The 7,927-nt window shown below is 38.2% G+C and overlaps 1 pseudogene; it reads left to right on the top strand.

Annotated features, from left to right (window-relative positions):
- Window positions 1-305: 305 nt before the first annotated feature.
- Window positions 306-7,769, top strand: LOC109186039 (annotated as a pseudogene).
- Window positions 7,770-7,927: the final 158 nt, after the last annotated feature.

Here is a 7,927-nt window from a genome sequence, read left to right as displayed (position 1 = left end):
AAATCAAGCCAAACTCAAGTAAAGAAAAGAAAGAAAAAAAAAAAAAAAAGTATTGATAGATCTATTCTCTAAATTAAAGAGCAAAAAATTGAGGAAGAAAAATGAATAAAAGAAATAGATAATTAACATAAACAAGGCGCACGTACTTAACTCATTTTTATCTATTTGAAAGTAGTATACATAAAATACATTATTTGAAAGTACATGATTTTTTATATATTATCAAATAATGTACATTCAGTACATAAATAATGTACTTTTAGTATATTAAAAATGTATATTGCATTCATGGTCCACACAATAATTTTCCAATTAATTTCTGGGTCACATTAAGCAATAGATTTGGTTTTCAGTCCTTTTAGCTTAATTAATTGTTTGAAAATGCTGCAGCTGAGCCTCTTCATCATGCCTTGTATTCTTCTTCCTCCATTTCTCCTTGCCAAATTCACATTCTTCAACCACTGAAAGGGCTATTTCACTTGGCCTAAAACTAGGACCATGAAAAGATTGAGAAACCCATATATAATATACTTGCAGAAACCAAAGATGAGGCCTAATTACACTAGTTTTCCCTACAATGCTTTCTTTCTCTATTTACACCAGCACTCAATCTCCATCTTTCTTCTTCCACTTATGTTGCTCATATTCACCAACTGCTCTCAATGGGCTTTACAGGGACTCGCAGTTGCTATTATCCTTCAAAGCTAGCATTTTTAACCAAAGCCCACTTCAAACTGGGTATCCTCTAAAAATCCCTGTAGCTTCACTGGTATTACATGCAAGGGCTCAAAGGGTCTCTTCTATACATCTCACAGACACTATGCTCAGCGTAGATTTTGGCTTGGTTCCTACTTACTTGCTTAGTCTTGAAAACTTGCAGAACCTTGTGTTGAAGAACACCAATCTCAGCGGCTCTCTCACTTCTGCCTTAAAATCCCAATGCTCTGCTTCTCTTAGCTACATAGATCTAGCTGAAAACTTCATCTCAGGGCCTGTTTCTGATATCTATAGCCTTGGTCGTCGGTGCAATAATCTCAAGTCCCTCAACCTTTCCAGCAACTCCATGGACCCTCCTGGGAGGGAGGTTGCTGCAGGTGGAGCAACCATTAGACTTCAAAGTCTTGATCTTTCTTACAACAAAATTTAAGGGCAGAACATATTTGTTATGCTGTCCCCCAGTGATTTTCCCGATCTTGACTTGTTGTCTCTGAAGGGTAATAAATTATCAGGAAAAATTCCGGAATTGAGTTTTTAGGAATTTGTCATATTTGGACCTTTCTGCCAATAATTTCTCTGAAAATTTTCCTCCATTTCAAGACTGCTCTAGTTTACAACATCTTGATTTATCATCCAGCAAGTTCATTGGTAATATTGGTGCCTTCCTTTCTTCATGCTCCAACCTCAGTTTCCTCAATCTCTCCAACAATATGTTCTGGGGTAGTGTTGCTAAGCTGCCTAGTGGGAGTTTGCAGTATTTGTACCTATGGGGAAATGATTTTCAGGGGGAGCTTCCAGGGCATATTGGATATTTATGTACAACTCTTGTGGAATTGGACTTGTCTTCCAACAACTTTTCAGGTATGGACGTATGGTCCCTGAGACACTTGTTGATTGCTCAGCCTTGGAACTTCTAGATCTTTCCAACATTAATTTCTCTGGTGAGTTGCCTGTAGAAACCCTACTAAATTTGACTAGCTTGAAGACATTGGTTTCCTCGGGTGGGGGTGGCAGTCATATGGGCATCTTTGTCAATACTAGCAGATATATTTTAATGGTTCATTTCCAATCCAAATGATTTGAGCCATTTAATTTGTGTTCTGTGATTCTTGCATTAACTGGAAGAATATCGGACACAACTATAGACTTAGGCTCAGACATTAGGCTATCCAACAAGAAGATATCTCAAATCAGACAACCAAACTTCCAGAATCAGACCTCTAAGCCACAACAAACACACAAACAGCCACACAACTTCACTGTCTAGCAAAGCAAAAAATAAGAGGGATATTACCGGGACCTCCAATGCCAAAACCGAGCCTAGAGCAGCGACGTAGAAGACCGGGCGACCTCGGGAAAGTAGACCGGAGTGGATTCCGGCGCCGGAGTGACGCACACGCGCCGGCGCGTGGACAGCCGGCAAGGGACGAAGGTGGCGCGTGAGGGCCACTCGCCGGGCGAAATCACGTCGAATTCAGCAGTCCGGCCTATCGGCGACCGGCGACTCTGCTCCTGATGGTGGTGACGACAAACGGCCGGCGACAATTCCGACCCAAACCTCCACCGTGCGCAGAAGCAGAAAGAGGAAAAAAAAAAAAAATTCTGTGTTTTTTTTCTTTATGTGGCTCTTGATACCATGTTCTAATCTCTGTATTCCATACAATTGAGTCAAGAGGATACACATATTTATACTAGGCTATGCACACTAACTATGGTAAGGATCAATAATATCCCTAAGATATTATACACACTATCCTAAGATATTATACTGAGATCATATCAAATATTCTTCTACCATATAATGTCTAACAGTTTTATCATTCAATAATTTTGTTGGTGGCTTATCTCACTCATTTTCTAGCTTGGTAAACTTAGAGACCTTAGATTTGAGTTCTAATAATGACTCTGGTTTGATACCCTCTGGGATTTGTAAAGACCCTAAGAATAGGTTGAAAGTGCTGTACCTTCAGAACAACATGTTCACTGGTCCAATACCTGAGAGTCTAAGTACCTGTTCTTAATTGGAATCTCTTGATCTTAGCTCTAATTACCTTTGGACGGCCACCTCATTTGAATATACAAGAACATAATAAGAAAAAAGTCGGAGTTTCAGGTATGTTTAATTAAACTCAGTTTGAATTGTTCCAGGCCGGTCTAAATATTTGACACCTAAATTAAAAGTATCCAAAGTGAATTTTGGTGTAGATATGGACTGGGCAGATGGAGTTGCTAAATATTATTATATTTAGGATAATCCAAAATTTAGTTCAGATATGATTAACTCCAAGTCCAAGTCCAAGTCAACAACAATAGACCAAGTCAGACTCTTTCAGTAGTAAAGGAAGTGAGTGATGAGCAGCAAGCAATAGAATAGAATAGGAAGACCAATTCAGCTAAGCTAAGGGTCCTAATTCTCATCACCATTATATTACATTAAGAGCTTAGAAGCACACCTGGTCTTATTAATTAGCTTATAATTGTTTGAAAATGCTGCATCCTCATCATCATGCCTTGATGTTCTTCATCATCATCCTCCTTTTCTCCTCCTTAAATTATTCACAATCTTTAACCACTCATGGTGATGATGAAAAGGGTATTTTACTTAGCCTAAAACAACAATACTGGGGAAATCCATCTTCACTTGAGCAGTGGAACTCCACTTCCTCCCCATGTGACTGGCCTGGAATTTCATGCAACTTCAATGGAAGTGTCACACGGATATCTCTCACTGGAATGAACATCCGAGGATCATTCCCGACCTCAACTATTATATGCCAGCTCAACAAACTTATTTCAATCAATTTCAGTAACAATAGTCTCTTTGGAACTATACCAGCTAACCTCTCCAGCTGCTCAAAGCTTGAAGAGTTGGATCTATCTGCAAATTATTTGTCAGGAAATATACCAGGAGATTTATGTACAACTCTTGTGGAATTGGACTTGTCTTCCAACGGATTAGTAGGTGTGGTTCCTGAGACCCTTGGTGATTGCTCAACCTTGGAACTTCTAGATCTATCCAAAAATAGATTCTCTGGTAAGTTGCCTGTTGAAACCCTACTAAATTTGACTAGCTTGAAGATACTGGTTTTATCATTCAATAATTTCGTTGGAGGCTTGTCTGAGTCATTGTCTAGCATGGTAAACTTAGAGACCTTAGATTTGAGTTCTAATAACATCTCTGGTTTGATACCCTCTGGGATTTGTAAAGACCCTAAGAATAGCTTGAAAGTGTTGTACCTTCAAAATAACCTGTTTACTGGTCCAATACCTGAGAGTCTAAGTAACTGTTCCCAATTGGAATCTCTTGATCTTAGCGTTAATTACGTTAAAGGGAATTTACCATCTAGCCTCGGGTCCTTGTTGAAGCTCAAGGATTTGTTTGATTTGGTTGAATGAGCTTGAGGGGAAATCCCATTGGAGTTGAGGTACTTGCAGTCTTTGGAAAGACTGCTTCTTGCTTTCAATGGCTTGTCAGGGTCAATCCTGAAAGTCTCAGCAACTGTACTAATTTGAAATTCATTTCTTTGTTGGATAATTTGTTGAGTGGTGCTATACCAGCTTCATTAGGGCTCTTGTCTAATCTAAGTATTCTGGAGCTGGCAAAAAACTCCCTCTCTGGGAGCATTCCTGTTGAGTTGGGGAATTGCAGAAGCTTATTTGGTTGGATATGAACACCAATTTCTTGAATGGGTCTATTCCCCCTGCTCTGTTCAAACAATCTGGCAATATTGCAATATTACCTGTGAAGCAATTTAGGTTTATTTGGTATGATGGAAGTGAATATTGTCAAAGTACAAGTTTTTTCGAATTTGATGGGATTACAGAGGATCGCCTGGACAGGATTTTAACCAGGAACCCCTGCAACAGTATAAACATTACAAGTACAGTTTTTCAATACCAATATTTCACCACAATGGATCCATGATTTTCCTTGACCTTTCATACAATAAGTTGGAAGGCAGTATTCAAAGGAATTAGGTTCCATGCAGTATCTCAATATTCTGAATTTAGGGCATAATGATCTCTCTGGTCCAATACCTCAAGAACTTGGAGGCTTGGAGTATGTTGAAAGCCTTTATCTATCATACAACCGACTCAATGGCTCAATTCCACAAACTTTGACCAATCTCATATTTCTTACAGGTATTGATCTGTCTAATAACCAACTTTCTGGAGCGATACCTTGTGCAGCTCAATTTTTATTAATTCCTGAAAAATCATTTGCCAATAATTCTGGCCTTTATGATTGCCATCATCCTCATTATGGCCAAGAATCAAGTCCAAGTTCAATTTCAAAGTCTAGTAGATCAAAGAAAAAGCATTACATCATTATAGGTTGTGGTGTAATTGGAGGGGTACTCATTTGGTTAGTAACTCAGTTACTCGTGATCAGACTTGCAGGGAAAGGGAGAATGGAAAATGATGGAGAAGAATGGAGTATGGTTTCATTTCAAAGATTGGGATTCAATAAATGGGATATTTTGGGTGGTTTGACGGATCAAAATTTGGTTGGAAATGGAGGGTCAGGAAATGTATATAGAGTGATCACAAGAAAGGCAAAAAAGTTGCTGTTAAAAGTATAAGGCATGAAAGAAACGAAGGCCACATTTTGGAGAAGCAGTTTATAGCAGAGGTTAAGATCCTTGGGGGGAATTTGGCACAACAACATAGTGAAATTGTTATGCCTGCATCAGAGGAAAGACTACAAAGCTTCTTGTGTATGAATACATGGACAAACAATGTGTTCACAAATGGTTGCATGGAAAGAAAAGAGGCTTAACTACTCAAGTCTTGCAGTGGAGAGGAGGCTAAAAATTGCCATTGGAGCTTCACAAGGGCTTTGCTATATGCATCACAGTTGCAATCCACCCATATATTCATAGAGATATCAAGTCCAGTAACATACTCGTCGATTCTGACTTCAATGCCAAGATTGCAGACTTTGGACTGGCAAGTTGATGGCAAGCGAAGGAGATCCAGAAACAGCATCTGCTATTGTGGGAACCTTTGGTTACATTGCCCGGGTACATTTTTTTTTTATATCTTCATCACTTCAAATTCCCACTTATTTTTATACTTGCATAGTCACATATATCATGAGAATGCAGAATATGGCAGTACAAAGAAAAGTGGATGCGAAGAGCGACATCTACAGCTTTGGCGTAGTTCTCTTGGAATGACAACTGGAAGAGAAGCCGTGCTTGCAAATGAGGATATGAACCTGGCACAATGGGCACACAAACACCAAAGAGAAGGGAACTCAGCTGCAGATGCCCTAGATGAGGAGATCAAGGACCCGTTATCTGGAGGCAATGATCGCTGTTTTCAAATTAGGCCTTGCATGCACTTTGAATTCCCCATCAAGCAGGCCGTCCATGAAAGATATTTCACAGATTCTTCAAAGATACAGCGAGAACACTCATCTGTCTTTAGAGAGCCAATAGACAATATAATATTTCCATTTTACTTTTGAATGCAAAATATTTTGCAATGGTTTGTTTAGTTTAATTTGACTATTGCACTCACATTGCAATTATGCTGGATCCTTCATAATTCATAATGCAACTCCACATTGTTTCCTTGATTTTCTTAGATGTTAAAGTGACAAATAAACTTTCTGGAGCGCAATAGTAACTGCATTGGAGTTCCAAAATTAATAATATTCACAGGAATTGAAACAGGGAAATTAACCATTGGAGGAATTAATGAAGCATGTTTACCTGTTCACATGCCTCGCTTGTGTCTTCAAGCTCGTACGATCAATTATATACACCATGATTGCATCAAGATATCAACTCTAGCAACATAGTCTTAAAGTCCCAGAGTCTGAATTCAATACTAAGATTGCAGGCTTTACAAAGTGGACACAGTTTTAAAACTGTTTATAATTATGAATATAAGTTCAAAAATTATGAACATAGAATTGAACATAATTATGAACACATAGTTTTGCAATTATGACTATAAAGATTCAATAATTGTGAATATGAAGTTAAAAAATTATGAATATATAACTTTATAATTATGAACATATAGTTCAGTAATTGTGAACATAGAGTTGAATAATTATGAATATGAAATTCAAAAATTCAAAAATATGAATATATAGCTTTATAATTATAAACATATAATTTAGTAATTATGAACATAGAACAGTGTCTACCTTAGCTTGCGTACCACAACATAACGATTAGTAATTTAGTAATTTGGCACAACAACATAGTGAAATTGTTATGCTGCATCAGAGGAAAGACTACAAAGCTTCTTGTGTATGAATACATGGACAAACAATGTGTTCACAAATGGTTGCATGGAAAAAAAGAGGCTTAACTACTCAAGTCTTGCTGTGGGAGGAGGCTAAAAATTGCCATTGGAGCTTCACAAGGGCTTTGCTATATGCACCACAGTTGCAATCCACCCATTGTTCATAGAGATATCAAGTCCAGTAACATACTTGTCGACTCTGACTTCAATGCCAAGATCGCAGACTTTGGACTGGCAAAGATGATGGTGAGGAAGGAGATCCAGAAACAGCATCTGCTATTGTGGGAACCTTTGTTACATTGCCCCGGGTACATTTTCATTTATATCTTCATCATTTCAATTCCCACTATTTTTAAAACTTCCAGAATCACATATTTATCATGGGAATGCAGAATACAGCAGTACAAGAAAAGTGGATGCGAAGAGCGACATTTACAGCTTTGGCGTAGTTCTCTTGGAATTGACAACGGGAAGAGAAGCAGTGACTGGAAATGAGGATATGAACCTGGCACAATGGGCACACAAACACCAAAGAGAAGGAAAACCAGCTGCAGATGTCCTAGATGAGGAGATCAAGGACCTAAGTTATATGGAGGCAATGATCACTGTTTTCAAATTAGGCCTTGCGTGCACTTTGAGTTCCCCATCAAGCAGGCCATCCATGAAAGATATTTCAGATTCTTCAAAGATGCAGCGACAACAATCATATCCTCAGAGTGCCAATAGACATTATAATATTTCCACTTTACTTTTGAATGGACTTGTCCCATTACAAATTCTTAGCAATGGTTTGTTTAAAGTGACTATTGTACTCACAGTGCAATTATGCAGGATCCATCATAAATTCATAATTCATAATGCAACTCCACTTTCCTTGATTTTCTTAGATGTTAAGAGAAAAATTAAACTCTCTGGTGCGCATTAGTAATTATATTGGAGTTCCAAA

Source organism: Ipomoea nil, unplaced genomic scaffold, assembly GCF_001879475.1.
Source record: "Ipomoea nil cultivar Tokyo-kokei standard unplaced genomic scaffold, Asagao_1.1 scaffold0188, whole genome shotgun sequence".
NCBI classification, from domain to species: domain Eukaryota; kingdom Viridiplantae; phylum Streptophyta; class Magnoliopsida; order Solanales; family Convolvulaceae; genus Ipomoea; species Ipomoea nil.
This window is presented reverse-complemented; position numbering and strand designations above follow the sequence as displayed.